General features: G+C 43.2%; 23 non-coding genes across 23 annotated transcripts; all 23 read right to left on the bottom strand.

The window, feature by feature from the left end:
• Window positions 1-158: 158 nt before the first annotated feature.
• On the bottom strand, window positions 159-241 carry TRNAL-CAG (transfer RNA leucine (anticodon CAG)). Its single transcript has one exon. It is a non-coding gene; the product is annotated as a tRNA-Leu (tRNA).
• A 632-nt stretch (window positions 242-873) lies between these two features.
• On the bottom strand, window positions 874-956 carry TRNAL-UAG (transfer RNA leucine (anticodon UAG)). The gene has a single exon. It is a non-coding gene; the product is annotated as a tRNA-Leu (tRNA).
• Window positions 957-1,982: 1,026 nt separating this feature from the next.
• Window positions 1,983-2,065, bottom strand: TRNAL-AAG (transfer RNA leucine (anticodon AAG)). Its single transcript has one exon. It is a non-coding gene; the product is annotated as a tRNA-Leu (tRNA).
• Window positions 2,066-4,053: 1,988 nt separating this feature from the next.
• Window positions 4,054-4,136, bottom strand: TRNAL-AAG (transfer RNA leucine (anticodon AAG)). The gene has a single exon. It is a non-coding gene; the product is annotated as a tRNA-Leu (tRNA).
• Window positions 4,137-4,325: 189 nt separating this feature from the next.
• Window positions 4,326-4,408, bottom strand: TRNAL-CAG (transfer RNA leucine (anticodon CAG)). The gene has a single exon. It is a non-coding gene; the product is annotated as a tRNA-Leu (tRNA).
• Window positions 4,409-5,040: 632 nt separating this feature from the next.
• Window positions 5,041-5,123, bottom strand: TRNAL-UAG (transfer RNA leucine (anticodon UAG)). The gene has a single exon. It is a non-coding gene; the product is annotated as a tRNA-Leu (tRNA).
• A 5,166-nt stretch (window positions 5,124-10,289) lies between these two features.
• On the bottom strand, window positions 10,290-10,372 carry TRNAL-AAG (transfer RNA leucine (anticodon AAG)). The gene has a single exon. It is a non-coding gene; the product is annotated as a tRNA-Leu (tRNA).
• Window positions 10,373-10,561: 189 nt separating this feature from the next.
• TRNAL-CAG (transfer RNA leucine (anticodon CAG)) lies at window positions 10,562-10,644 on the bottom strand. The gene has a single exon. It is a non-coding gene; the product is annotated as a tRNA-Leu (tRNA).
• Window positions 10,645-14,456: 3,812 nt separating this feature from the next.
• TRNAL-AAG (transfer RNA leucine (anticodon AAG)) lies at window positions 14,457-14,539 on the bottom strand. The gene has a single exon. It is a non-coding gene; the product is annotated as a tRNA-Leu (tRNA).
• Window positions 14,540-15,443: 904 nt separating this feature from the next.
• On the bottom strand, window positions 15,444-15,526 carry TRNAL-UAG (transfer RNA leucine (anticodon UAG)). The gene has a single exon. It is a non-coding gene; the product is annotated as a tRNA-Leu (tRNA).
• A 1,706-nt stretch (window positions 15,527-17,232) lies between these two features.
• Window positions 17,233-17,315, bottom strand: TRNAL-AAG (transfer RNA leucine (anticodon AAG)). The gene has a single exon. It is a non-coding gene; the product is annotated as a tRNA-Leu (tRNA).
• A 189-nt stretch (window positions 17,316-17,504) lies between these two features.
• TRNAL-CAG (transfer RNA leucine (anticodon CAG)) lies at window positions 17,505-17,587 on the bottom strand. The gene has a single exon. It is a non-coding gene; the product is annotated as a tRNA-Leu (tRNA).
• A 1,740-nt stretch (window positions 17,588-19,327) lies between these two features.
• TRNAL-AAG (transfer RNA leucine (anticodon AAG)) lies at window positions 19,328-19,410 on the bottom strand. Its single transcript has one exon. It is a non-coding gene; the product is annotated as a tRNA-Leu (tRNA).
• A 189-nt stretch (window positions 19,411-19,599) lies between these two features.
• On the bottom strand, window positions 19,600-19,682 carry TRNAL-CAG (transfer RNA leucine (anticodon CAG)). Its single transcript has one exon. It is a non-coding gene; the product is annotated as a tRNA-Leu (tRNA).
• A 632-nt stretch (window positions 19,683-20,314) lies between these two features.
• Window positions 20,315-20,397, bottom strand: TRNAL-UAG (transfer RNA leucine (anticodon UAG)). Its single transcript has one exon. It is a non-coding gene; the product is annotated as a tRNA-Leu (tRNA).
• Window positions 20,398-21,424: 1,027 nt separating this feature from the next.
• Window positions 21,425-21,507, bottom strand: TRNAL-AAG (transfer RNA leucine (anticodon AAG)). The gene has a single exon. It is a non-coding gene; the product is annotated as a tRNA-Leu (tRNA).
• A 189-nt stretch (window positions 21,508-21,696) lies between these two features.
• On the bottom strand, window positions 21,697-21,779 carry TRNAL-CAG (transfer RNA leucine (anticodon CAG)). Its single transcript has one exon. It is a non-coding gene; the product is annotated as a tRNA-Leu (tRNA).
• A 632-nt stretch (window positions 21,780-22,411) lies between these two features.
• TRNAL-UAG (transfer RNA leucine (anticodon UAG)) lies at window positions 22,412-22,494 on the bottom strand. Its single transcript has one exon. It is a non-coding gene; the product is annotated as a tRNA-Leu (tRNA).
• Window positions 22,495-23,521: 1,027 nt separating this feature from the next.
• On the bottom strand, window positions 23,522-23,604 carry TRNAL-AAG (transfer RNA leucine (anticodon AAG)). The gene has a single exon. It is a non-coding gene; the product is annotated as a tRNA-Leu (tRNA).
• A 189-nt stretch (window positions 23,605-23,793) lies between these two features.
• On the bottom strand, window positions 23,794-23,876 carry TRNAL-CAG (transfer RNA leucine (anticodon CAG)). Its single transcript has one exon. It is a non-coding gene; the product is annotated as a tRNA-Leu (tRNA).
• Window positions 23,877-24,508: 632 nt separating this feature from the next.
• TRNAL-UAG (transfer RNA leucine (anticodon UAG)) lies at window positions 24,509-24,591 on the bottom strand. Its single transcript has one exon. It is a non-coding gene; the product is annotated as a tRNA-Leu (tRNA).
• A 1,026-nt stretch (window positions 24,592-25,617) lies between these two features.
• Window positions 25,618-25,700, bottom strand: TRNAL-AAG (transfer RNA leucine (anticodon AAG)). Its single transcript has one exon. It is a non-coding gene; the product is annotated as a tRNA-Leu (tRNA).
• A 189-nt stretch (window positions 25,701-25,889) lies between these two features.
• On the bottom strand, window positions 25,890-25,972 carry TRNAL-CAG (transfer RNA leucine (anticodon CAG)). Its single transcript has one exon. It is a non-coding gene; the product is annotated as a tRNA-Leu (tRNA).
• Window positions 25,973-27,908: the final 1,936 nt, after the last annotated feature.

The raw sequence follows: 27,908 nt of genomic DNA on the forward strand, positions 1-27,908 counted from the left end.
AAGATAGTGTGAACAAAAAAAACACACATCTTAGGCCATAAGTGGCTATAGCAAGAAAAAAACTCACTGCACTTTTCCAAAAAGACAACCATATAAGCCCATGTGAGGGAAATGATCTGATTTTCTCCCTCAAGAAAAAAGAAGATTAAACACAGGTTTGTCAGAAGTGGGATTTGAACCCACGCCTCCAGAAGAGACTGCGACCTGAACGCAGCGCCTTAGACCACTCGGCCATCCTGACTTGCATTTGCAACACCTTCCACAAGCCAGACAGCCATGCATGTTTGGTGCCGGAAAGGCATGCCCTCAATTTATTTATCCCATTATAAGCATTTCCAACAGATCTTTGAACAATCCATACAGAGCAGTACCTATGAAGAACTCTTTAGACCTTTAAAGCGTACAAAGAGAAAGTGCTATTCACCAGCCACTTGAACGGCCCAAAGCTGCTTTGAAATTGAGTCAACAGCCACATCTTGGCTGACTAAAGCAAATTCAACAAGGGATCTCAATGTCACAACATAGGGTGGAATACGCAAATCTAAGCAGCCCCTGATCACAGCCCTGAGGACATTGCTGTAAGTGTGCTGGAGTACAGCTGTCTACCAGGTGCTTGGCATTCTTCCAAATTTGCATGGCCTGTCTGGCCAGGGAATACAAGAGCATGACTCTTCTAGATGAGCTCTTACATTGGTCCTAAGCTCATTTGGTAAGGATTGCACTTTATCAGCAAGACTTTGTACAACAGAAATATATGAGAAACCCAAGCTCTCTTGACTAGACGAGGACGGAATAACGTCCCAGGTAAAGACGAACAGATGCAACTTCCATCAGATGTTATCCTGATGAAGAAGATTATATCTCCAAAAGTCATTTCAGAAGTGGGATTCGAACCCACGCCTCCAGAGGAGACTGCGGCCTAAACACAGCGCCTTAGACCACTCGGCCATCCTGACAGTTAAGAGTCCTAAGAAATGTATAAAAGTCACTCATAAATTTCTGCGTCCATGCAAGCTTGAAATAATTTCAACCTTCAAACACAAGGTGCAACTTTTTGCACAGGACAATAAACACAGAAGATCACATATGAAAGCATTTCATTTCACAGGTGTACTGTTTTTATGCTTTTAGAATAACTTATACCTCTCACCAGCTATTTAGGGTTCTGTATCCTACTCACAAAATTATCTTGCCTGCGACCTCTCTCTTTATACACAAACAACTACTGCTCAGGAAGTAGGAAGGCAGAAGGTGGGGCAGTTTATGCAAATATATGATGTCAATGTGCCTTGCAGATTCATGCAGAATGTCTAGATCCTTGCTGGAAACAAGAGAGCAGGCCTTGTTTCAGATCAACTGTCCCTAGCAAGGAACGTCTGAGCACATCCATTCTTTTGCTCTCTAGCCCCTGGCTTGGGACTCACCCTCACTGGCTGAGGAGTGAAGTTCTGCATACCAACGTTGCATAGAAGGTATGTTTGTGATTGGTTTGAGATGGGTGGGAGGTCAAGAGCAGGGAAAAGCAAGTCACCTTCACTTCTAGTCTCCTCTTCTATGCCTACCTGCCGTTCACTCACTCTGTCTTTGTTTCATTCTCTCCTTCCTCAACACCCCATCTCACTCACTGGCTCTATCATTTGTGCTCTTTCCCCTTGCTCTTCATTTCATAGTGGAAACATCTCTTGAATGGATCATTAGAAAATGAGGTTACATAAAATTAAAAATCTACTTATTGGAAACCAAAAATATCACAAGACTGAATGTAAACCATTTCTTCAATAAAAGGGATTTTTTAGGCACCCCCCAAAAAACACATAAAACACCACTAGTGCTAGAAGAATATTATATGAGCTTGAAGACAGAATTGGGCAAATTCATTTGCAGTTGAAACTTAAGTTTGGTACTTATTCAGATATTATATGCACTGCCAATTTTTTGCTGAGATTCTGAAGGAACGCAGAGACAAAATGGACTTAAAGTTTTGCCAGAAGTGGGATTCAAACCCACGCCTCCAGGAGAGACTGCGGCCTTAACGCAGCGCCTTAGACCACTCGGCCATCCTGACCACATGTTGCTTGTTCATCTACATAGTGAGAAAGATAGTGTGAACAAAAAAAAACACACATCTTAGGCCATGAGTGGCTATAGCAAGAAAAAAACTCACTGCACTTTTCCAAAAAGACAACCATATAAGCCCATGTGAGGGAAATGATCTGATTAAACACAGGTTTGTCAGAAGTGGGATTTGAACCGACGCCTCCAGAAGAGACTGCGACCTGAACGCAGCGCCTTAGACCACTCGGCCATCCTGACTTGCATTTGCAGCACCTTCCACAAGCCAGACAGCCATGCAAGTTTGGTACCGAAAAGGCATGCCCTCAATTTATTTATCCCATTATAAGCATTTCCAACAGATCTTTGAACAATCCATACAGAGCAGTACCTATGAAGAACTCTTTAGACCTTTAAAGCGTACAAAGAGAAAGTGCTATTCACCAGCCACTTGAACGGCCCAAAGCTGCTTTGAAATTGAGTCAACAGCCACATCTTGGCTGACTAAAGCAAATTCAACAAGGGAGCTCAATGTCACAACATAGGGTGGAATACGCAAATCTAAGCAGCCCCTGATCACAGCCCTGAGGACATTGCTGTAAGTGTGCTGGAGTACAGCTGTCTACCAGGTGCTTGGCATTCTTCCAAATTTGCATGGCCTGTTTATCCAGGGAATACAAGAGCATGACTCTTCTAGATGAGCTCTTACATGGGTCCTAAGCTCATTTGGTAAGGATTGCACTTTATCAGTAAGACTTTGTACAACAGAAATATATGAGAAACCCAAGCTCTCTTGACTAGACGAGGACGGAATAACGTCCCAGGTGAAGACGAACAGATGCAACTTCCATCAGATGTTATCCTGATGAAGAAGATTATATCTCCAAAAGTCATTTCAGAAGTGGGATTCGAACCCACGCTTCAGAGGAGACTGCAGCCTAAACACAGCGCCTTAGACCACTCGGCCATCCTGACAGTGAAGAGTCCTAATAAATGTATAAAAGTCACTCAGAAATTTCTGCGTCCATGCAAGCTTGAAATAATTTCATCCTTCAAACACAAGGTGCAACTTTTTGCACAGGACAATAAACACAGAAGATCACATATGAAAGCATTTCACTTCACAGGTGTACTGTTTTTATGCTTTTAGAATAACTTATACCTCTCACCAGCTATTTAGGGTTCTGTATCCTACTCACAAAATTATCTTGCCTGCGACCTCTCTCTTTATACACAAACAACTACTGCTCAGGAAGTAGGAAGGCAGAAGGTGGGGCAGTTTATGCAAATTTATGCTGTCAATGTGCCTTGCAGATTCATGCAGAATTTCTAGATCCTTGCTGGAAACAAGAGAGCAGGCCTTGTTTCAGATCAACTGTCCCTAGCAAGGAACGTCTGAGCACATCCATTCTTTTGCTCTCTAGCCCCTGGCTTGGGACTCACCCTCACTGGCTGAGGAGTGAAGTTCTGCATACCAACGTTGCATAGAAGGTATGTTTGTGATTGGTTTGAGATGGGTGGGAGGTCAAGAGCAGGGAAAAGCAAGTCACCTTCACTTCTAGTCTCCTCTTCTATGCCTACCTGCCGTTCACTCACTCTGTCTTTGTTTCATTCTCTCCTTCCTCAACACCCCATCTCACTCACTGGCTCTATCATTTGTGCTCTTTCCCCTTGCTCTTCATTTCATAGTGGAAACATCTCTTGAATGGATCATTAGAAAATGAGGTTACATAAAATTAAAATTCTACTTATTGGAAACCAAAAATATCACAAGACTGAATGTAAGCCATTTCTTCAATAAAAGGGATTTTTTAGGCACCCCCCAAAAAACACATAAAACACCACTAGTGCTAGAAGAATATTATAAGAGCTTGAAGACAGAATTGGGCAAATTCATTTGCAGTTGAAACTGAAGTTTGGTACTTATTCAGATATTATATGCACTGCCAATTTTTAGCTGAGATTCTGAAGGAACGCAGAGACAAAATGGACTTAAAGTTTTGTCAGAAGTGGGATTCGAACCCACGCCTCCAGGAGAGACTGCGGCCTTAACGCAGCGCCTTAGACCACTCGGCCATCCTGACCACATGTTGCTTGTCCATCTACATAGTGAGAAAGATAGTGTGAACAAAAAAAACACACATCTTAGGCCATAAGTGGCTATAGCAAGAAAAAAACTCACTGCACTTTTCCAAAAAGACAACCATATAAGCCCATGTGAGGGAAATGATCTGATTTTCTCCCTCAAGAAAAAAGAAGATTAAACACAGGTTTGTCAGAAGTGGGATTTGAACCCACGCCTCCAGAAGAGACTGCGACCTGAACGCAGCGCCTTAGACCACTCGGCCATCCTGACTTGCATTTGCAACACCTTCCACAAGCCAGACAGCCATGCATGTTTGGTGCCGGAAAGGCATGCCCTCAATTTATTTATCCCATTATAAGCATTTCCAACAGATCTTTGAACAATCCATACAGAGCAGTACCTATGAAGAACTCTTTAGACCTTTAAAGCGTACAAAGAGAAAGTGCTATTCACCAGCCACTTGAACGGCCCAAAGCTGCTTTGAAATTGAGTCAACAGCCACATCTTGGCTGACTAAAGCAAATTCAACAAGGGATCTCAATGTCACAACATAGGGTGGAATACGCAAATCTAAGCAGCCCCTGATCACAGCCCTGAGGACATTGCTGTAAGTGTGCTGGAGTACAGCTGTCTACCAGGTGCTTGGCATTCTTCCAAATTTGCATGGCCTGTCTGGCCAGGGAATACAAGAGCATGACTCTTCTAGATGAGCTCTTACATTGGTCCTAAGCTCATTTGGTAAGGATTGCACTTTATCAGCAAGACTTTGTACAACAGAAATATATGAGAAACCCAAGCTCTCTTGACTAGACGAGGACGGAATAACGTCCCAGGTGAAGACGAACAGATGCAACTTCCATCAGATGTTATCCTGATGAAGAAGATTATATCTCCAAAAGTCATTTCAGAAGTGGGATTCGAACCCACGCCTCCAGAGGAGACTGCGGCCTAAACACAGCGCCTTAGACCACTCGGCCATCCTGACAGTGAAGAGTCCTAAGAAATGTATAAAAGTCACTTAGAAATTTCTGCGTCCATGCAAGCTTGAAATAATTTCAACCTTCAAACACAAGGTGCAACTTTTTGCACAGGACAATAAACACAGAAGATCACATATGAAAGCATTTCATTTCACAGGTGTACTGTTTTTATGCTTTTAGAATAACTTATACCTCTCACCAGCTATTTAGGGTTCTGTATCCTACTCACAAAATTATCTTGCCTGCGACCTCTCTCTTTATACACAAACAACTACTGCTCAGGAAGTAGGAAGGCAGAAGGTGGGGCAGTTTATGCAAATATATGATGTCAATGTGCCTTGCAGATTCATGCAGAATTTCTAGATCCTTGCTGGAAACAAGAGAGCAGGCCTTGTTTCAGATCAACTGTCCCTAGCAAGGAACGTCTGAGCACATCCATTCTTTTGCTCTCTAGCCCCTGGCTTGGGACTCACCCTCACTGGCTGAGGAGTGAAGTTCTGCATACCAACGTTGCATAGAAGGTATGTTTGTGATTGGTTTGAGATGGGTGGGAGGTCAAGAGCAGGGAAAAGCAAGTCACCTTCACTTCTAGTCTCCTCTTCTATGCCTACCTGCCGTTCACTCACTCTGTCTTTGTTTCATTCTCTCCTTCCTCAACACCCCATCTCACTCACTGGCTCTATCATTTGTGCTCTTTCCCCTTGCTCTTCATTTCATAGTGGAAACATCTCTTGAATGGATCATTAGAAAATGAGGTTACATAAAATTAAAAATCTACTTATTGGAAACCAAAAATATCACAAGACTGAATGTAAACCATTTCTTCAATAAAAGGGATTTTTTAGGCACCCCCCAAAAAACACATAAAACACCACTAGTGCTAGAAGAATATTATATGAGCTTGAAGACAGAATTGGGCAAATTCATTTGCAGTTGAAACTTAAGTTTGGTACTTATTCAGATATTATATGCACTGCCAATTTTTTGCTGAGATTCTGAAGGAACGCAGAGACAAAATGGACTTAAAGTTTTGCCAGAAGTGGGATTCAAACCCACGCCTCCAGGAGAGACTGCGGCCTTAACGCAGCGCCTTAGACCACTCGGCCATCCTTACCACATGTTGCTTGTTCATCTACATAGTGAGAAAGATAGTGTGAACAAAAAAAACACACATCTTAGGCCATGAGTGGCTATAGCAAGAAAAAAACTCACTGCACTTTTCCAAAAAGACAACCATATAAGCCCATGTGAGGGAAATGATCTGATTAAACACAGGTTTGTCAGAAGTGGGATTTGAACCGACGCCTCCAGAAGAGACTGCGACCTGAACGCAGCGCCTTAGACCACTCGGCCATCCTGACTTGCATTTGCAGCACCTTCCACAAGCCAGACAGCCATGCAAGTTTGGTACCGAAAAGGCATGCCCTCAATTTATTTATCCCATTATAAGCATTTCCAACAGATCTTTGAACAATCCATACAGAGCAGTACCTATGAAGAACTCTTTAGACCTTTAAAGCGTACAAAGAGAAAGTGCTATTCACCAGCCACTTGAACGGCCCAAAGCTGCTTTGAAATTGAGTCAACAGCCACATCTTGGCTGACTAAAGCAAATTCAACAAGGGAGCTCAATGTCACAACATAGGGTGGAATACGCAAATCTAAGCAGCCCCTGATCACAGCCCTGAGGACATTGCTGTAAGTGTGCTGGAGTACAGCTGTCTACCAGGTGCTTGGCATTCTTCCAAATTTGCATGGCCTGTTTATCCAGGGAATACAAGAGCATGACTCTTCTAGATGAGCTCTTACATGGGTCCTAAGCTCATTTGGTAAGGATTGCACTTTATCAGTAAGACTTTGTACAACAGAAATATATGAGAAACCCAAGCTCTCTTGACTAGACGAGGACGGAATAACGTCCCAGGTGAAGACGAACAGATGCAACTTCCATCAGATGTTATCCTGATGAAGAAGATTATATCTCCAAAAGTCATTTCAGAAGTGGGATTCGAACCCACGCTTCAGGGAAGACTGCAGCCTAAACACAGCGCCTTAGACCACTCGGCCATCCTGACAGTGAAGAGTCCTAATAAATGTATAAAAGTCACTCAGAAATTTCTGCGTCCATGCAAGCTTGAAATAATTTCAACCTTCAAACACAAGGTGCAACTTTTTGCACAGGACAATAAACACAGAAGATCACATATGAAAGCATTTCACTTCACAGGTGTACTGTTTTTATGCTTTTAGAATAACTTATACCTCTCACCAGCTATTTAGGGTTCTGTATCCTACTCACAAAATTATCTTGCCTGCGACCTCTCTCTTTATACACAAACAACTACTGCTCAGGAAGTAGGAAGGCAGAAGGTGGGGCAGTTTATGCAAATTTATGCTGTCAATGTGCCTTGCAGATTCATGCAGAATTTCTAGATCCTTGCTGGAAACAAGAGAGCAGGCCTTGTTTCAGATCAACTGTCCCTAGCAAGGAACGTCTGAGCACATCCATTCTTTTGCTCTCTAGCCCCTGGCTTGGGACTCACCCTCACTGGCTGAGGAGTGAAGTTCTGCATACCAACGTTGCATAGAAGGCATGTTTGTGATTGGTTTGAGATGGGTGGGAGGTCAAGAGCAGGGAAAAGCAAGTAACTTTCACTTCTAGTCTCCTCTTCTATGCCTACCTGCCGTTCACTCACTCTGTCTTTGTTTCATTCTCTCCTTCCTCAACACCCCATCTCACTCACTGGCTCTATCATTTGTGCTCTTTCCCCTTGCTCTTCATTTCATAGTGGAAACATCTCTTGAATGGATCATTAGAAAATGAGGTTACATAAAATTAAAAATCTACTTATTGGAAACCAAAAATATCACAAGACTGAATGTAAGCCATTTCTTCAATAAAAGGGATTTTTTAGGCACCCCCCAAAAAACACATAAAACACCACTAGTGCTAGAAGAATATTATATGAGCTTGAAGACAGAATTGGGCAAATTCATTTGCAGTTGAAACTTAAGTTTGGTACTTATTCAGATATTATATGCACTGCCAATTTTTTGCTGAGATTCTGAAGGAACGCAGAGACAAAATGGACTTAAAGTTTTGCCAGAAGTGGGATTCAAACCCACACCTCCAGGAGAGACTGCGGCCTTAACGCAGCGCCTTAGACCACTCGGCCATCCTTACCACATGTTGCTTGTTCATCTACATAGTGAGAAAGATAGTGTGAACAAAAAAAACACACATCTTAGGCCATGAGTGGCTATAGCAAGAAAAAAACTCACTGCACTTTTCCAAAAAGACAACCATATAAGCCCATGTGAGGGAAATGATCTGATTAAACACAGGTTTGTCAGAAGTGGGATTTGAACCGACGCCTCCAGAAGAGACTGCGACCTGAACGCAGCGCCTTAGACCACTCGGCCATCCTGACTTGCATTTGCAGCACCTTCCACAAGCCAGACAGCCATGCAAGTTTGGTACCGAAAAGGCATGCCCTCAATTTATTTATCCCATTATAAGCATTTCCAACAGATCTTTGAACAATCCATACAGAGCAGTACCTATGAAGAACTCTTTAGACCTTTAAAGCGTACAAAGAGAAAGTGCTATTCACCAGCCACTTGAACGGCCCAAAGCTGCTTTGAAATTGAGTCAACAGCCACATCTTGGCTGACTAAAGCAAATTCAACAAGGGAGCTCAATGTCACAACATAGGGTGGAATACGCAAATCTAAGCAGCCCCTGATCACAGCCCTGAGGACATTGCTGTAAGTGTGCTGGAGTACAGCTGTCTACCAGGTGCTTGGCATTCTTCCAAATTTGCATGGCCTGTTTATCCAGGGAATACAAGAGCATGACTCTTCTAGATGAGCTCTTACATGGGTCCTAAGCTCATTTGGTAAGGATTGCACTTTATCAGTAAGACTTTGTACAACAGAAATATATGAGAAACCCAAGCTCTCTTGACTAGACGAGGACGGAATAACGTCCCAGGTGAAGACGAACAGATGCAACTTCCATCAGATGTTATCCTGATGAAGAAGATTATATCTCCAAAAGTCATTTCAGAAGTGGGATTCGAACCCACGCTTCAGGGAAGACTGCAGCCTAAACACAGCGCCTTAGACCACTCGGCCATCCTGACAGTGAAGAGTCCTAATAAATGTATAAAAGTCACTCAGAAATTTCTGCGTCCATGCAAGCTTGAAATAATTTCAACCTTCAAACACAAGGTGCAACTTTTTGCACAGGACAATAAACACAGAAGATCACATATGAAAGCATTTCACTTCACAGGTGTACTGTTTTTATGCTTTTAGAATAACTTATACCTCTCACCAGCTATTTAGGGTTCTGTATCCTACTCACAAAATTATCTTGCCTGCGACCTCTCTCTTTATACACAAACAACTACTGCTCAGGAAGTAGGAAGGCAGAAGGTGGGGCAGTTTATGCAAATTTATGCTGTCAATGTGCCTTGCAGATTCATGCAGAATTTCTAGATCCTTGCTGGAAACAAGAGAGCAGGCCTTGTTTCAGATCAACTGTCCCTAGCAAGGAACGTCTGAGCACATCCATTCTTTTGCTCTCTAGCCCCTGGCTTGGGACTCACCCTCACTGGCTGAGGAGTGAAGTTCTGCATACCAACGTTGCATAGAAGGTATGTTTGTGATTGGTTTGAGATGGGTGGGAGGTCAAGAGCAGGGAAAAGCAAGTCACCTTCACTTCTAGTCTCCTCTTCTATGCCTACCTGCCGTTCACTCACTCTGTCTTTGTTTCATTCTCTCCTTCCTCAACACCCCATCTCACTCACTGGCTCTATCATTTGTGCTCTTTCCCCTTGCTCTTCATTTCATAGTGGAAACATCTCTTGAATGGATCATTAGAAAATGAGATTACATAAAATTAAAATTCTACTTATTGGAAACCAAAAATATCACAAGACTGAATGTAAGCCATTTCTTCAATAAAAGGGATTTTTTAGGCACCCCCCAAAAAACACATAAAACACCACTAGTGCTAGAAGAATATTATAAGAGCTTGAAGACAGAATTGGGCAAATTCATTTGCAGTTGAAACTGAAGTTTGGTACTTATTCAGATATTATATGCACTGCCAATTTTTAGCTGAGATTCTGAAGGAACGCAGAGACAAAATGGACTTAAAGTTTTGTCAGAAGTGGGATTCGAACCCACGCCTCCAGGAGAGACTGCGGCCTTAACGCAGCGCCTTAGACCACTCGGCCATCCTGACCACATGTTGCTTGTCCATCTACATAGTGAGAAAGATAGTGTGAACAAAAAAAACACACATCTTAGGCCATAAGTGGCTATAGCAAGAAAAAAACTCACTGCACTTTTCCAAAAAGACAACCATATAAGCCCATGTGTGGGAAATGATCTGATTTTCTCCCTCAAGAAAAAAGAAGATTAAACACAGGTTTGTCAGAAGTGGGATTTGAACCCACGCCTCCAGAAGAGACTGCGACCTGAACGCAGCTCCTTAGACCACTCGGCCATCCTGACTTGCATTTGCAGCACCTTCCACAAGCCAAACAGCCATGCAAGTGGGGTACCGAAAAGGCATGCCCTCAATTTATTTATCCCATTATAAGCATTTTCAACAGATCTTTGAACAATCCATACAGAGCAGTACCTATGAAGAACTCTTTAGACCTTTAATGAGTACAAACAGAAAGTGCTATTCACCAGCCACTTGAACGGCCCAAAGCTGCTTTGAAATTGAGTCAATAGCCACATCTTGGCTGACTAAAGCAAATTCAATAAGGGATCTCAATGTCACAACATAGGGTGGAATTCGCAAATCTAAGCAGCCCCTGATCACTGCCCTGAGGAAATTGCAGTAAGTGTGCTGGAGTACAGCTGTCTACCAGGTGCTTGGCATTCTTCCAAATTTGTATGGGCTGTCTGGCCATGGAATACAAGAGAATGACTCTTCTAGATGAGCTCTTACATGGGTCATAAGCTCATTTGGTAAGGATTGCACTTTATCAGCAAGACTTTGTACAACAGAAATATATGAGAAACCCAAGCTCTCTTGACTAGACGAGGACAGAATAACGTCCCAGGTGAAGACGAACAGAAGCAACTTCCATCAGATGTTATCCTGATGAAGAAGATTATATCTCCAAAAGTCATTTCAGAAGTGGGATTCGAACCCACGCCTCCAGAGGAGACTGCGGCCTAAATACAGCGCCTTAGACCACTTGGCCATCCTGACAGTAAAGAGTCCGAAGAAATGTATAAAAGTCACTCAGAAATTTCTGCGTCCATGCAAGCTTGAAATAATTTCAACCTTCAAACACAAGGTGCAACTTTTTGCACAGGACAATAAACACAGAAGATCACATATGAAAGCATTTCATTTCACAGGTGTACTGTTTTTATGCTTTTAGAATAACTTATACCTCTCACCAGCTATTTAGGGTTCTGTATCCTACTCACAAAATTATCTTGCCTGCGACCTCTCTCTTTATACACAAACAACTACTGCTCAGGAAGTAGGAAGGCAGAAGGTGGGGCAGTTTATGCAAATATATGATGTCAATGTGCCTTGCAGATTCATGCAGAATTTCTAGATCCTTGCTGGAAACAAGAGAGCAGGCCTTGTTTCAGATCAACTGTCCCTAGCAAGGAACGTCTGAGCACATCCATTCTTTTGCTCTCTAGCCCCTGGCTTGGGACTCACCCTCACTGGCTGAGGAGTGAAGTTCTGCATACCAACGTTGCATAGAAGGTATGTTTGTGATTGGTTTGAGATGGGTGGGAGGTCAAGAGCAGGGAAAAGCAAGTCACCTTCACTTCTAGTCTCCTCTTCTATGCCTACCTGCCGTTCACTCACTCTGTCTTTGTTTCATTCTCTCCTTCCTCAACACCCCATCTCACTCACTGGCTCTATCATTTGTGCTCTTTCCCCTTGCTCTTCATTTCATAGTGGAAACATCTCTTGAATGGATCATTAGAAAATGAGGTTACATAAAATTAAAAAAAATCTACTTATTGGAAACCAAAAATATCACAAGACTGAATGTAAACCATTTCTTCAATAAAAGGGATTTTTTAGGCACCCCCCAAAAAACACATAAAACACCACTAGTGCTAGAAGAATATTATATGAGCTTGAAGACAGAATTGGGCAAATTCATTTGCAGTTGAAACTTAAGTTTGGTACTTATTCAGATATTATATGCACTGCCAATTTTTTGCTGAGATTCTGAAGGAACGCAGAGACAAAATGGACTTAAAGTTTTGCCAGAAGTGGGATTCAAACCCACGCCTCCAGGAGAGACTGCGGCCTTAACGCAGCGCCTTAGACCACTCGGCCATCCTTACCACATGTTGCTTGTTCATCTACATAGTGAGAAAGATAGTGTGAACAAAAAAAACACACATCTTAGGCCATGAGTGGCTATAGCAAGAAAAAAACTCACTGCACTTTTCCAAAAAGACAACCATATAAGCCCATGTGAGGGAAATGATCTGATTAAACACAGGTTTGTCAGAAGTGGGATTTGAACCGACGCCTCCAGAAGAGACTGCGACCTGAACGCAGCGCCTTAGACCACTCGGCCATCCTGACTTGCATTTGCAGCACCTTCCACAAGCCAGACAGCCATGCAAGTTTGGTACCGAAAAGGCATGCCCTCAATTTATTTATCCCATTATAAGCATTTCCAACAGATCTTTGAACAATCCATACAGAGCAGTACCTATGAAGAACTCTTTAGACCTTTAAAGCGTACAAAGAGAAAGTGCTATTCACCAGCCACTTGAACGGCCCAAAGCTGCTTTGAAATTGAGTCAACAGCCACATCTTGGCTGACTAAAGCAAATTCAACAAGGGAGCTCAATGTCACAACATAGGGTGGAATACACAAATCTAAGCAGCCCCTGATCACAGCCCTGAGGACATTGCTGTAAGTGTGCTGGAGTACAGCTGTCTACCAGGTGCTTGGCATTCTTCCAAATTTGCATGGCCTGTTTATCCAGGGAATACAAGAGCATGACTCTTCTAGATGAGCTCTTACATGGGTCCTAAGCTCATTTGGTAAGGATTGCACTTTATCAGTAAGACTTTGTACAACAGAAATATATGAGAAACCCAAGCTCTCTTGACTAGACGAGGACGGAATAACGTCCCAGGTGAAGACGAACAGATGCAACTTCCATCAGATGTTATCCTGATGAAGAAGATTATATCTCCAAAAGTCATTTCAGAAGTGGGATTCGAACCCACGCTTCAGGGAAGACTGCAGCCTAAACACAGCGCCTTAGACCACTCGGCCATCCTGACAGTGAAGAGTCCTAATAAATGTATAAAAGTCACTCAGAAATTTCTGCGTCCATGCAAGCTTGAAATAATTTCAACCTTCAAACACAAGGTGCAACTTTTTGCACAGGACAATAAACACAGAAGATCACATATGAAAGCATTTCACTTCACAGGTGTACTGTTTTTATGCTTTTAGAATAACATACCTCTCACCAGCTATTTAGGGTTCTGTATCCTACTCACAAAATTATCTTGCCTGCGACCTCTCTCTTTATACACAAACAACTACTGCTCAGGAAGTAGGAAGGCAGAAGGTGGGGCAGTTTATGCAAATTTATGCTGTCAATGTGCCTTGCAGATTCATGCAGAATTTCTAGATCCTTGCTGGAAACAAGAGAGCAGGCCTTGTTTCAGATCAACTGTCCCTAGCAAGGAACGTCTGAGCACATCCATTCTTTTGCTCTCTAGCCCCTGGCTTGGGACTCACCCTCACTGGCTGAGGAGTGAAGTTCTGCATACCAACGTTGCATAGAAGGTATGTTTGTGATTGGTTTGAGATGGGTGGGAGGTCAAGAGCAGGGAAAAGCAAGTCACCTTCACTTCTAGTCTCCTCTTCTATGCCTACCTGCCGTTCACTCACTCTGTCTTTGTTTCATTCTCTCCTTCCTCAACACCCCATCTCACTCACTGGCTCTATCATTTGTGCTCTTTCCCCTTGCTCTTCATTTCATAGTGGAAACATCTCTTGAATGGATCATTAGAAAATGAGATTACATAAAATTAAAATTCTACGTATTGGAAACCAAAAATATCACAAGACTGAATGTAAGCCATTTCTTCAATAAAAGGGATTTTTTAGGCACCCCCCAAAAAACACATAAAACACCACTAGTGCTAGAAGAATATTATAAGAGCTTGAAGACAGAATTGGGCAAATTCATTTGCAGTTGAAACTGAAGTTTGGTACTTATTCAGATATTATATGCACTGCCAATTTTTAGCTGAGATTCTGAAGGAACGCAGAGACAAAATGGACTTAAAGTTTTGTCAGAAGTGGGATTCGAACCCACGCCTCCAGGAGAGACTGCGGCCTTAACGCAGCGCCTTAGACCACTCGGCCATCCTGACCACATGTTGCTTGTCCATCTACATAGTGAGAAAGATAGTGTGAACAAAAAAAACACACATCTTAGGCCATAAGTGGCTATAGCAAGAAAAAAACTCACTGCACTTTTCCAAAAAGACAACCATATAAGCCCATGTGAGGGAAATGATCTGATTTTCTCCCTCAAGAAAAAAGAAGATTAAACACAGGTTTGTCAGAAGTGGGATTTGAACCCACGCCTCCAGAAGAGACTGCGACCTGAACGCAGCGACTTAGACCACTCGGCCATCCTGCCATGCATTTGCAGCACCTTCCACAAGCCAGACAGCCATGCATGTTTGGTGCCGGAAAGGCATGCCCTCAATTTATTTATCCCATTAAAAGCATTTCCAACAGATCTTTGAACAATCCATACAGAGCAGTACCTATGAAGAACTCTTTAGACCTTTAAAGCGTACAAAGAGAAAGTGCTATTCACCAGCCACTTGAACGGCCCAAAGCTGCTTTGAAATTGAGTCAACAGCCACATCTTGGCTGACTAAAGCAAATTCAACAAGGGATCTCAATGTCACAACATAGGGTGGAATACGCAAATCTAAGCAGCCCCTGATCACAGCCCTGAGGACATTGCTGTAAGTGTGCTGGAGTACAGCTGTCTACCAGGTGCTTGGCATTCTTCCAAATTTGCATGGCCTGTCTGGCCAGGGAATACAAGAGCATGACTCTTCTAGATGAGCTCTTACATGGGCCCTAAGCTCATTTGGTAAGGATTGCACTTTATCAGCAAGACTTTGTACAACAGAAATATATGAGAAACCCAAGCTCTCTTGACTAGACGAGGACGGAATAACGTCCCAGGTGAAGACGAACAGATGCAACTTCCATCAGATGTTATCCTGATGAAGAAGATTATATCTCCAAAAGTCATTTCAGAAGTGGGATTCGAACCCACTCCTCCAGAGGAGACTGCGGCCTAAACACAGCGCCTTAGACCACTCGGCCATCCTGACAGTGAAGAGTCCTAAGAAATGTATAAAAGTCACTCAGAAATTTCTGCGTCCATGCAAGCTTGAAATAATTTCAACCTTCAAACACAAGGTGCAACTTTTTGCACAGGACAATAAACACAGAAGATCATATATGAAAGCATTTCATTTCACAGGTGTACTGTTTTTATGCTTTTAGAATAACTTATACCTCTCACCAGCTATTTAGGGTTCTGTATCCTACTCACAAAATTATCTTGCCTGCGACCTCTCTCTTTATACACAAACAACTACTGCTCAGGAAGTAGGAAGGCAGAAGGTGGGGCAGTTTATGCAAATTTATGCTGTCAATGGCCCACATGCATCAAGCATTTTTGTAGTCGCAAACGGTGCGATTCCTTTAAATCGGCCGTTTGCGAATGCAAAAGTGCTTTTTGGGATGCATGAAGCAATTTTAGAATTCGTAACATTTTTGCGAGTTCTAAAATTGCGGGTGCTTTTAAGAAGTCACAGATGTGCGATTTCTTAAAAGCAATGCATCATTACTTTTAGAAGTGCAAATTTGCAATTAGGGTGCCAAATTTACAGAGTGGTTGAACCACTCGGTAAATTTGGAAAAAGTGTTTAAAATGCTGTAAATGGTTTTTTTTCAACATTCATGTTTCACACACACATGTCCTTAGGACATGTGTGTGTGAAACATGATGCGAAAAATACATTTCAGGGGTGCATGGGGGGATTCATTGGACCCCCCCTGCACCCATGAAATTTTCAAAATGCCACTCGCAATTTGCTGATGCCTTCCCATTCACTCCTATGGGCCTTTTGGCCCATAGGAATCAATGGGAATTGCGAAAAATAACTTAAGAATTCGGTATTCATTTGGGATTCGGTAAAAATTGCGATTTTTACCGAATCACAAATGAATACCGAAAATAATGATGCATAGCATTTTGCACTTCTTAATTTGCGATTCCTTATTTTTCGCAAATTAGGAAGTGCAAAATGTAACAATGATGCATGTGGGCCAATGTGCCTTGCAGATTCATGCAGAATTTCTAGATCCTTGCTGGAAACAAGAGAGCAGGCCTTGTTTCAGATCAACTGTCCCTAGCAAGGAACGTCTGAGCACATCCATTCTTTTGCTCTCTAGCCCCTGGCTTGGGACTCACCCTCACTGGCTGAGGAGTGAAGTTCTGCATACCAACGTTGCATAGAAGGTATGTTTGTGATTGGTTTGAGATGGGTGGGAGGTCAAGAGCAGGGTAAAGCAAGTCACTTTCACTTCTAGTCTCCTCTTCTATGCCTACCTGCCGTTCACTCACTCTGTCTTTGTTTCATTCTCTCCTTCCTCAACACCCCATCTCACTCACTGGCTCTATCATTTGTGCTCTTTCCCCTTGCTCTTCATTTCATAGTGGAAACATCTCGTGAATGGATCATTAGAAAATGAGGTTACATAAAATTAAAAATCTACTTATTGGAAACCAAAAATATCACAAGACTGAATGTAAGCCATTTCTTCAATAAAAGGGATTTTTTTCGGCACCCCCCAAAAACACATAAAACACCACTAGTGCTAGAAGAATATTATACGAGCTTGAAGACAGAATTGGGCAAATTCATTTGCAGTTGAAACTGAAGTTTGGTACTTATTCAGATATTATATGCACTGCCAATTTTTAGCTGAGATTCTGAAGGAACGCAGAGACAAAATGGACTTAAAATTTTGTCAGAAGTGGGATTCGAACCCACGCCTCCAGGAGAGACTGCGGCCTTAACGCAGCGCCTTAGACCACTCGGCCATCCTGACCACATGTTGCTTGTCCATCTACATAGTGAGTAAGATAGTGTGAACAAAAAAAACACACATCTTAGGCCATAAGTGGCTATAGTAAGAAAAAAACTCACTGCACTTTTCCAAAAAGACAACCATATAAGACCATGTGAGGGAAGTGATCTGATTTTCTCCCTCAAGAAAAAAGAAGATTAAACACAGGTTTGTCAGAAGTGGGATTTGAACCCACGCCTCCAGAAGAGACTGCGACCTGAACGCAGCGCCTTAGACCACTCGGCCATCCTGACTTGCAGTTGCAGCACCTTCCACAAGCCAGACAGCCATGCAAGTTTGGTACCGAAAAGGCATGCCCTCAATTTATTTATCCCATTATAAGCATTTCCAACAGATCTTTGAACAATCCATACAGAGCAGTACCTATGAAGAACTCTTTAGACCTTTAAAGCATACAAAGAGAAAGTGCTATTCACCAGCCACTTGAACGGCCCAAAGCTGCTTTGAAATTGAGTCAACAGCCACATCTTGGCTGACTAAAGCAAATTCAACAAGGGAGCTCAATGTCACAACATAGGGTGGAATACGCAAATCTAAGCAGCCCCTGATCACAGCCCTGAGGACATTGCTGTAAGTGTGCTGGAGTACAGCTGTCTACCAGGTGCTTGGCATTCTTCCAAATTTGCATGGCCTGTCTGGCCAGGGAATACAAGAGCATGAGTCTTCTAGATGAGCTCTTACATGGGTCCTAAGCTCATTTGGTAAGGATTGCACTTTATCAGTAAGACTTTGTACAACAGAAATATATGAGAAACCCAAGCTCTCTTGACTAGACGAGGACGGAATAACGTCCCAGGTGAAGACGAACAGATGCAACTTCCATCAGATGTTATCCTGATGAAGAATATTATATCTCCAAAAGTCATTTCAGAAGTGGGATTCGAACCCACGCTTCAGAGGAGACTGCAGCCTAAACACAGCGCCTTAGACCACTCGGCCATCATGACAGTGAAGAGTCCTAATAAATGTATAAAAGTCACTCAGAAATTTCTGCGTCCATGCAAGCTTGAAATAATTTCAACCTTCAAACACAAGGTGCAACTTTTTGCACAGGACAATAAACACAGAAGATCACATATGAAAGCATTTCACTTCACAGGTGTACTGTTTTTATGCTTTTAGAATAACTTATACCTCTCACCAGCTATTTAGGGTTCTGTATCCTACTCACAAAATTATCTTGCCTGCGACCTCTCTCTTTATACACAAACAACTACTGCTCAGGAAGTAGGAAGGCAGAAGGTGGGGCAGTTTATGCAAATTTATGCTGTCAATGTGCCTTGCAGATTCATGCAGTATTTCTAGATCCTTGCTGGAAACAAGAGAGCAGGCCTTGTTTCAGATCAACTGTCCCTAGCAAGGAACGTCTGAGCACATCCATTCTTTTGCTCTCTAGCCCCTGGCTTGGGACTCACCCTCACTGGCTGAGGAGTGAAGTTCTGCATACCAACGTTGCATAGAAGGCATGTTTGTGATTGGTTTGAGATGGGTGGGAGGTCAAGAGCAGGGAAAAGCAAGTAACTTTCACTTCTAGTCTCCTCTTCTATGCCTACCTGCCGTTCACTCACTCTGTCTTTGTTTCATTCTCTCCTTCCTCAACACCCCATCTCACTCACTGGCTCTATCATTTGTGCTCTTTCCCCTTGCTCTTCATTTCATAGTGGAAACATCTCTTGAATGGATCATTAGAAAATGAGGTTACATAAAATTAAAAATCTACTTATTGGAAACCAAAAATATCACAAGACTGAATGTAAGCCATTTCTTCAATAAAAGGGATTTTTTAGGCACCCCCCAAAAAACACATAAAACACCACTAGTGCTAGAAGAATATTATAAGAGCTTGAAGACAGAATTGGGCAAATTCATTTGCACTTGAAACTGAAGTTTGGTACTTATTCAGATATTATATGCCCTGCCAATTTTTAGCTGAGATTCTGAAGGAACGCAGAGACAAAATGGACTTAAAGTTTTGTCAGAAGTGGGATTCGAACCCACGCCTCCAGGAGAGACTGCGGCCTTAACACAGCGCCTTAGACCACTCGGCCATCCTGACCACATGTTGCTTGTCCATCTACATAGTGAGAAAGATAGTGTGAACAAAAAAAACACACATCTTAGGCCATAAGTGGCTATAGCAAGAAAAAAACTCACTGCACTTTTCCAAAAAGACAACCATATAAGCCCATGTGAGGGAAATGATCTGATTTTCTCCCTCAAGAAAAAAGAAGATTAAACACAGGTTTGTCAGAAGTGGGATTTGAACCCACGCCTCCAGAAGAGACTGCGACCTGAACGCAGCGCCTTAGACCACTCGGCCATCCTGACTTGCATTTGCAGCACCTTCCACAAGCCAGACAGCCATGCAAGTGGGGTACCGAAAAGGCATGCCCTCAATTTATTTATCCCATTATAAGCATTTCCAACAGATCTTTGAACAATCCATACAGAGCAGTACCTATGAAGAACTCTTTAGACCTTTAATGAGTACAAAGAGAAAGTGCTATTCACCAGCCACTTGAACGGCCCAAAGCTGCTTTGAAATTGAGTCAATAGCCACATCTTGGCTGACTAAAGCAAATTCAACAAGGGATCTCAATGTCACAACATAGGGTGGAATTCGCAAATCTAAGCAGCCCCTGATCACTGCCCTGAGGAAATTGCAGTAAGTGTGCTGGAGTACAGCTGTCTACCAGGTGCTTGGCATTCTTCCAAATTTGTATGGGCTGTCTGGCCATGGAATACAAGAGAATGACTCTTCTAGATGAGCTCTTACATGGGTCATAAGCTCATTTGGTAAGGATTGCACTTTATCAGCAAGACTTTGTACAACAGAAATATATGAGAAACCCAAGCTCTCTTGACTAGACGAGGACAGAATAACGTCCCAGGTGAAGACGAACAGAAGCAACTTCCATCAGATGTTATCCTGATGAAGAAGATTATATCTCCAAAAGTCATTTCAGAAGTGGGATTCGAACCCACGCCTCCAGAGGAGACTGCGGCCTAAACACAGCGCCTTAGACCACTTGGCCATCCTGACAGTAAAGAGTCCGAAGAAATGTATAAAAGTCACTCAGAAATTTCTGCGTCCATGCAAGCTTGAAATAATTTCAACCTTCAAACACAAGGTGCAACTTTTTGCACAGGACAATAAACACAGAAGATCACATATGAAAGCATTTCATTTCACAGGTGTACTGTTTTTATGCTTTTAGAATAACTTATACCTCTCACCAGCTATTTAGGGTTCTGTATCCTACTCACAAAATTATCTTGCCTGCGACCTCTCTCTTTATACACAAACAACTACTGCTCAGGAAGTAGGAAGGCAGAAGGTGGGGCAGTTTATGCAAATTTATGCTGTCAATGTGCCTTGCAGATTCATGCAGAATTTCTAGATCCTTGCTGGAACCAAGAGAGCAGGCCTTGTTTCAGATCAACTGTCCCTAGCAAGGAACGTCTGAGCACATCCATTCTTTTGCTCTCTAGCCCCTGGCTTGGGACTCACCCTCACTGGCTGAGGAGTGAAGTTCTGCATCCCAACGTTGCATAGAAGGTATGTTTGTGATTGGTTTGAGATGGGTGGGAGGTCAAGAGCAGGGAAAAGCAAGTCACCTTCACTTCTAGTCTCCTCTTCTATGCCTACCTGCCGTTCACTCACTCTGTCTTTGTTTCATTCTCTCCTTCCTCAACACCCCATCTCACTCACTGGCTCTATCATTTGTGCTCTTTCCCCTTGCTGTTCATTTCATAGTGGAAACATCTCTTGAATGGATCATTAGAAAATGAGGCTACATAAAATTAAAAATCTACTTATTGGAAACCAAAAATATCACAAGACTGAATGTAAGCCATTTCTTCAATAAAAGGGAATTTTTTAGGCACCCCCCAAAAAACACATAAAACACCACTAGTGCTAGAAGAATATTATACAAGCTTGAAGACAGAATTGGGCAAATTCATTTGCAGTTGAAACTGAAGTTTGGTACTTATTCAGATATTATATGCACTGCCAATTTTTAGCTGAGATTCTGAAGGAACGCAGAGACAAAATGGACTTAAAGATTTGTCAGAAGTGGGATTCGAACCCACGCCTCCAGGAGAGACTGCGGCCTTAACGCAGCGCCTTAGACCACTCGGCCATCCTGACCACATGTTGCTTGTTCATCTACATAGTGAGAAAGATAGCGTGAACAAAAAAAACACACATCTTAGGCCATGAGTGGCTATAGCAAGAAAAAAACTCACTGCACTTTTCCAAAAAGACAACCATATAAGCCCATGTGAGGGAAATGATCTGATTTTCTCCCTCAAGAAAAAAGAAGATTAAACACAGGTTTGTCAGAAGTGGGATTTGAACCCACGCCTCCAGAAGAGACTGCGACCTGAACGCAGCGCCTTAGACCACTCGGCCATCCTGACTTGCATTTGCAGCACCTTCCACAAGCCAGACAGCCATGCAAGTGGGGTACCGAAAAGGCATGCCCTCAATTTATTTATCCCATTATAAGCATTTCCAACAGATCTTTGAACAATCCATACAGAGCAGTACCTATGAAGAACTCTTTAGACCTTTAATGAGTACAAAGAGAAAGTGCTATTCACCAGCCACTTGAACGGCCCAAAGCTGCTTTGAAATTGAGTCAATAGCCACATCTTGGCTGACTAAAGCAAATTCAACAAGGGATCTCAATGTCACAACATAGGGTGGAATTCGCAAATCTAAGCAGCCCCTGATCACTGCCCTGAGGAAATTGCAGTAAGTGTGCTGGAGTACAGCTGTCTACCAGGTGCTTGGCATTCTTCCAAATTTGTATGGGCTGTCTGGCCATGGAATACAAGAGAATGACTCTTCTAGATGAGCTCTTACATGGGTCATAAGCTCATTTGGTAAGGATTGCACTTTATCAGCAAGACTTTGTACAACAGAAATATATGAGAAACCCAAGCTCTCTTGACTAGACGAGGACAGAATAACGTCCCAGGTGAAGACGAACAGAAGCAACTTCCATCAGATGTTATCCTGATGAAGAAGATTATATCTCCAAAAGTCATTTCAGAAGTGGGATTCGAACCCACGCCTCCAGAGGAGACTGCGGCCTAAACACAGCGCCTTAGACCACTTGGCCATCCTGACAGTAAAGAGTCCGAAGAAATGTATAAAAGTCACTCAGAAATTTCTGCGTCCATGCAAGCTTGAAATAATTTCAACCTTCAAACACAAGGTGCAACTTTTTGCACAGGACAATAAACACAGAAGATCACATATGAAAGCATTTCATTTCACAGGTGTACTGTTTTTATGCTTTTAGAATAACTTATACCTCTCACCAGCTATTTAGGGTTCTGTATCCTACTCACAAAATTATCTTGCCTGCGACCTCTCTCTTTATACACAAACAACTACTGCTCAGGAAGTAGGAAGGCAGAAGGTGGGGCAGTTTATGCAAATTTATGCTGTCAATGTGCCTTGCAGATTCATGCAGAATTTCTAGATCCTTGCTGGAACCAAGAGAGCAGGCCTTGTTTCAGATCAACTGTCCCTAGCAAGGAACGTCTGAGCACATCCATTCTTTTGCTCTCTAGCCCCTGGCTTGGGACTCACCCTCACTGGCTGAGGAGTGAAGTTCTGCATCCCAACGTTGCATAGAAGGTATGTTTGTGATTGGTTTGAGATGGGTGGGAGGTCAAGAGCAGGGAAAAGCAAGTCACCTTCACTTCTAGTCTCCTCTTCTATGCCTACCTGCCGTTCACTCACTCTGTCTTTGTTTCATTCTCTCCTTCCTCAACACCCCATCTCACTCACTGGCTCTATCATTTGTGCTCTTTCCCCTTGCTGTTCATTTCATAGTGGAAACATCTCTTGAATGGATCATTAGAAAATGAGGCTACATAAAATTAAAAATCTACTTATTGGAAACCAAAAATATCACAAGACTGAATGTAAGCCATTTCTTCAATAAAAGGGAATTTTTTAGGCACCCCCCAAAAAACACATAAAACACCACTAGTGCTAGAAGAATATTATACAAGCTTGAAGACAGAATTGGGCAAATTCATTTGCAGTTGAAACTGAAGTTTGGTACTTATTCAGATATTATATGCACTGCCAATTTTTAGCTGAGATTCTGAAGGAACGCAGAGACAAAATGGACTTAAAGATTTGTCAGAAGTGGGATTCGAACCCACGCCTCCAGGAGAGACTGCGGCCTTAACGCAGCGCCTTAGACCACTCGGCCATCCTGACCACATGTTGCTTGTTCATCTACATAGTGAGAAAGATAGCGTGAACAAAAAAAACACACATCTTAGGCCATGAGTGGCTATAGCAAGAAAAAAACTCACTGCACTTTTCCAAAAAGACAACCATATAAGCCCATGTGAGGGAAATGATCTGATTTTTTCCCTCAAGAAAAAAGAAGATTAAACACAGGTTTGTCAGAAGTGGGATTTGAACCCACGCCTCCAGAAGAGACTGCGACCTGAACGCAGCGCCTTAGACCACTCGGCCATCCTGACTTGCAGTTGCAGCACCTTCCACAAGCCAGACAGCCATGCAAGTGGGGTACCGAAAAGGCATGCCCTCAATTTATGTATCCCATTATAAGCATTTCCAACAGATCTTTGAACAATCCATACAGAGCAGTACCTATGAAGAACTCTTTAGACCTTTAATGAGTACAAAGAGAAAGTGCTATTCACCAGCCACTTGAACGGCCCAAAGCTGCTTTGAAATTGAGTCAATAGCCACATCTTGGCTGACCAAAGCAAATTCAACAAGGGATCTCAATGTCACAACATAGGGTGGAATTCGCAAATCTTAGCAGCCCCTGATCACTGCCCTGAGGAAATTGCTGTAAGTGTGCTGGAGTCCAGCTGTCTACCAGGTGCTTGGCATTCTTCCAAATTTGTATGGCCTGTCTGGCCAGGGAATACAAGAGAATGACTCTTCTAGATGAGCACTTACATGGGTCATAAGCTCATTTGGTAAGGATTGCACTTTATCAGCAAGACTTTGTACAACAGAAATATATGAGAAACCCAAGCTCTCTTGACTAGACGAGGACAGAATAACGTCCCAGGTGAAGACGAACAGAAGCAACTTCCATCAGATGTTATCCTGATGAAGAAGATTATATCTCCAAAAGTCATTTCAGAAGTGGGATTCGAACCCACGCCTCCAGAGGAGACTGCGGCCTAAGCACAGCACCTTAGACCTCTCGGCCATCCTGACAGTGAAGAGTCCTAAGAAATTTATAAAAGTCACTCAGAAATTTCTACGTCCATGCAAGCTTGAAATAATTTCAACATTCAAACACAAGGTGCAACTTTTTGCACAGGACAATAAACACAGAAGATCACATATGAAAGCATTTCATTTCAAAGGTGTACTGTTTTTATGCTTTTAGAATAACTTATACCGCTCACCAGCTATTTAGGGTTCTGTATCCTACTCACAAAATTACCTTGCCTGCGACCTTTCTCTCTATACACAAACAACTACTGCTCAGGAAGTAGGAAGGCAGAAGGTGGGGCAGTTTATGCAAATTTATGCTGTCAATGTGCCTTGCACATTCATGCAGAATTTCTAGATCCTTGCTGGAAACAAGAGAGCAGGCCTTGTTTCAGATCAACTGTCCCTAGCAAGGAACGTCTGAGCACATCCATTCTTTTGCTCTCTAGCCCCTGGCTTGGGACTAACCCTCACTGGCTGAGGAGTGAAGTTCTGCATACCAACGTTGCATAGAAGGCATGTTTGTGATTGGTTTGAGATGGGTGGGAGGTCAAGAGCAGGGAAAAGCAAGTAACTTTCACTTCTAGTCTCCTCTTCTATGCCTACCTGCCGTTCACTCACTCTGTCTTTGTTTCATTCTCTCCTTCCTCAACACCCCATCTCACTCACTGGCTCTATCATTTGTGCTCTTTCCCCTTGCTCTTCATTTCATAGTGGAAACATCTCTTGAATGGATCATTAGAAAATGAGGTTACATAAAATTAAAAATCTACTTATTGGAAACCAAAAATATCACAAGACTGAATGTAAGCCATTTCTTCAATAAAAGGGATTTTTTAGGCACCCCCCAAAAAACACATAAAACACCACTAGTGCTAGAAGAATATTATAAGAGCTTGAAGACAGAATTGGGCAAATTCATTTGCACTTGAAACTGAAGTTTGGTACTTATTCAGATATTATATGCCCTGCCAATTTTTAGCTGAGATTCTGAAGGAACGCAGAGACAAAATAGACTTAAAGTTTTGTCAGAAGTGGGATTCGAACCCACGCCTCCAGGAGAGACTGCGGCCTTAACGCAGCGCCTTAGACCACTCGGCCATCCTGACCACATGTTGCTTGTCCATCTACATAGTGAGAAAGATAGTGTGAACAAAAAAAACACACATCTTAGGCCATAAGTGGCTATAGCAAGAAAAAAACTCACTGCACTTTTCCAAAAAGACAACCATATAAGCCCATGTGTGGGAAATGATCTGATTTTCTCCCTCAAGAAAAAAGAAGATTAAACACAGGTTTGTCAGAAGTGGGATTTGAACCCACGCCTCCAGAAGAGACTGCGACCTGAACGCAGCTCCTTAGACCACTCGGCCATCCTGACTTGCATTTGCAGCACCTTCCACAAGCCAAACAGCCATGCAAGTGGGGTACCGAAAAGGCATGCCCTCAATTTATTTATCCCATTATAAGCATTTCCAACAGATCTTTGAACAATCCATACAGAGCAGTACCTATGAAGAACTCTTTAGACCTTTAATGAGTACAAACAGAAAGTGCTATTCACCAGCCACTTGAACGGCCCAAAGCTGCTTTGAAATTGAGTCAATAGCCACATCTTGGCTGACTAAAGCAAATTCAATAAGGGATCTCAATGTCACTACATAGGGTGGAATTCGCAAATCTAAGCAGCCCCTGATCACTGCCTGAGGAAATTGCAGTAAGTGTGCTGGAGTACAGCTGTCTACCAGGTGCTTGGCATTCTTCCAAATTTGTATGGCCTGTCTGGCCATGGAATACAAGAGAATGACTCTTCTAGATGAGCTCTTACATGGGTCATAAGCTCATTTGGTAAGGATTGCACTTTATCAGCAAGACTTTGTACAACAGAAATATATGAGAAACCCAAGCTCTCTTGCCTAGACGAGGATCGCGCACTCCTGAGGCGGAAGCCGGGAGGTTTTAAAAATTGCTTTTTGTGTCACTGAATAATTTGTATTTTAACTCACCACGCGCTAACAAGCGCCAGGGCACTCACCTGCACTGGGAATTTCAGCGAGCAGCGGACCTAGCGCTCACTCGCTGTTTAACTTTCCCCTGCCTCAAACGCCAAGCCGGCGAGAACTTAGGCCACGCCCCCTGAAGGCCACGCCCCCCTGACGCTGTATTTAAGGCGCTGCTTACAAGCGACCTTCAATCTCACGATCGCGCACTCCTGAGGCGGAAGCCGGGAGGTTTTAAAAATTGCTTTTTGTGTCACTGAATAATTTGTATTTTAACTCACCACGCGCTAACAAGCGCCAGGGCACTCACCTGCACTGGGAATTTCAGCGAGCAGCGGACCTAGCGCTCACTCGCTGTTTAACTTTCCCCTGCCTCAAACGCCAAGCCGGCGAGAACTTAGGCCACGCCCCCTGAAGGCCACGCCCCCCTGACGCTGTATTTAAGGCGCTGCTTACAAGCGACCTTCAATCTCACGATCGCGCACTCCTGAGGCGGAAGCCGGGAGGTTTTAAAAATTGCTTTTTGTGTCACTGAATAATTTGTATTTTAACTCACCACGCGCTAACAAGCGCCAGGGCACTCACCTGCACTGGGAATTTCAGCGAGCAGCGGACCTAGCGCTCACTCGCTGTTTAACTTTCCCCTGCCTCAAACGCCAAGCCGGCGAGAACTTAGGCCACGCCCCCTGAAGGCCACGCCCCCCTGACGCTGTATTTAAGGCGCTGCTTACAAGCGACCTTCAATCTCACGATCGCGCACTCCTGAGGCGGAAGCCGGGAGGTTTTAAAAATTGCTTTTTGTGTCACTGAATAATTTGTATTTTAACTCACCACGCGCTAACAAGTGCCAGGGCACTCACCTGCACTGGGAATTTCAGCGAGCAGCGGACCTAGCGCTCACTCGCTGTTTAACTTTCCCCTGCCTCAAACGCCAAGCCGGCGAGAACTTAGGCCACGCCCCCTGAAGGCCACGCCCCCCTGACGCTGTATTTAAGGCGCTGCTTACAAGCGACCTTCAATCTCACGATCGCGCACTCCTGAGGCGGAAGCCGGGAGGTTTTAAAAATTGCTTTTTGTGTCACTGAATAATTTGTATTTTAACTCACCACGCGCTAACAAGCGCCAGGGCACTCACCTGCACTGGGAATTTCAGCGAGCAGCGGACCTAGCGCTCACTCGCTGTTTAACTTTCCCCTGCCTCAAACGCCAAGCCGGCGAGAACTTAGGCCACGCCCCCTGAAGGCCACGCCCCCCTGACGCTGTATTTAAGGCGCTGCTTACAAGCGACCTTCAATCTCACGATCGCGCACTCCTGAG

This window comes from Lissotriton helveticus, chromosome 8, assembly GCF_964261635.1.
Source record: "Lissotriton helveticus chromosome 8, aLisHel1.1, whole genome shotgun sequence".
Classification (NCBI taxonomy): Eukaryota; Metazoa; Chordata; class Amphibia; order Caudata; family Salamandridae; genus Lissotriton; species Lissotriton helveticus.